General features: G+C 35.0%; 1 pseudogene; it reads right to left on the bottom strand.

Annotated features, from left to right (window-relative positions):
• Positions 1-229: 229 nt before the first annotated feature.
• Positions 230-1,186, bottom strand: LOC103730972 (annotated as a pseudogene).
• Between the last annotated feature and the right edge of the window lie 952 nt (positions 1,187-2,138).

The following is a 2,138-nucleotide window of genomic DNA, read 5'->3' as shown; positions in this document are numbered from 1 at the left end:
GGATGTGATTTTTACGGGGATCAAGTTGTTATTCTTTATTAGGTGTGAAATTTATTAGATGTACTTTATTACACATCTATAGTTCATTATTTGTTGTTTAGTCTCTATATTTTCTAAATAAAAGCTCCATATCTGTTTAAATATTTATCAAAGTATATATTTCAATTTCAGATATTCAGATCCCTCTTATTATATATTGAATATAATTATTATTTCAATAATTATAAAACAAAAGATGTCCCTAATAAAATATTTTCTTATCAAGTTGTTTCTTCAGAGAACCCTTAATCTCATTGTTCCTGAAACTGTAGATGAGGGGATTCAACATAGGGACCACCACCATGTAGAAGATAGACACCACCTTGTTCTGGTCAGTAGAGTAGCTGGACTTGGGCATAACATAAATGAAAGTGAGAGTCCCACAGAACAGGGTTACAACAATGAGGTGGGAGGTGCAGGTAGAGAAAGCCTTCTGGCAGCCCTCAGTGGAACGCATCTTCAGGATTGTGATGAGGATTTAGGTGTAGGAGACAGCTATGACTAACACTGTGATCACAGTAGCTGTGCCAGCAGAAAAGGAGGTAAGAAGTGTGGGGACACTGACGTCAGAACAGGAGAGTTCAACTAAAGGAGCAAAATCACAGAAAAAGTGATTGATTCTGTTTGGTCCACAGAAAAGAAAATAAATATAGGAAAAGGTACAGGAGGAAGCATTAAGAAACCTACCTATGTAGGATCCTATAAGCAACTGAACACAGACTTGTGTGGACATTTTGGTTGAATAAAGCAGTGGACTACATATTGCCACAAAGTGATCATAAGCCATGACAGCTAGAAGGTAACACTCAATTCCTCCAAAGAAAGCAGCTGAACTAAGTTGGATGACACATCCAAGGTAGGAGATGGTACTCCTCTCTACCAAGAAGTTAACAAGTATATTGGGTGTCACAGAAGATGAAATGCCTATGTCAGTAGAAGCCAAGTGGCTCAGAAAAAGGTACATGGGGTGATGGAACTGAGGAGAGATTCTGATTAGAAGGATTGTGCTGAGATTTCCAGACAGGGTCACCAGGTAGATGCACAAGATGATGATGAAGAGGATGACTCGAAGGACCGGGTCATCTGTTAAACCAGCTAGAATGAATTCTGTCACTGCAGTGTGGTTTCCATCCCTCAGGAAATCCATGGGACAGTGTAGGTGCTTCCAGAAGAGAGCTGAGATGAAAACACTGCTTGAATGGATTTACAAACAACTTATTTCACATTCATTAACCCATGCATGAGGGTTTCACTAACAAACGTATAATTTAAGAAAAGTTCGGAGTTATAATTTTGGTTTTACTCTGAAATCTCATTGTTTGTATTTTGGTATAAAATGAGTACTTAAAAATATAAAACAGGAATGCTAGAGATTATCTTCAAATAATGTATTTTCTTTACATTATATGTAGTTAAACATACCCAATTTCTTTAAAGCTAAAGATTTAAAAAAGTGGTACTCAGGAAGCAGTAAGGTAATTATAAAAAATGTGACAAAAATACCTTGATAAGATTATGTCATGAAAATTTAAATAATGGCTAACTTTGAAAAAGTGAATGTTTGCTAAATCACCAACCAAGGGTTAAAATCTTATATGTATTTCTGTTTTCACTTCCATGAAATGGCATTAAGTAAAAATAATATTCATTATTTTTACAGTTCAGAAAACTCAATTGAAAAATGTTAAGTAACTTAAAGTGATTTAAAAATTTGTAGGATTATACACGAACTTCTGGTAGGCTGACTTCAGTCTATTCCTTTAAGTACCTATGTTGTACATGAAGAGTTGCAATGAAGGAGAGAGCACATGGAAATTGGGACAGAGTGTAGGCCAGCTTTTCAGCTTTCTAACATTTAAAACATAAAAGAAGTTCTTGACTGGTGACATTGACTATAAATCTATCCTTAAATCAAGATCATATCTTCATTGTTTAAAGAGATAAATAATTTTCTCCATCGAATTGAGAAGGAAGACAGATAAACCCACAGGAAAGGTGGGTCCACATAAAATGTGGAAGCACCTATCGGAAATGTATTAAATATTTAATTACTTTTAATTAAACAATTACTCTATCAAGACCTTTGAAACACTAATCTA

The sequence above is a fragment of the Nannospalax galili genome, unplaced genomic scaffold (genome assembly GCF_000622305.1).
Source record: "Nannospalax galili isolate Female #2095 unplaced genomic scaffold, S.galili_v1.0 scaffold1654, whole genome shotgun sequence".
NCBI classification, from domain to species: domain Eukaryota; kingdom Metazoa; phylum Chordata; class Mammalia; order Rodentia; family Spalacidae; genus Nannospalax; species Nannospalax galili.
This window is presented reverse-complemented; position numbering and strand designations above follow the sequence as displayed.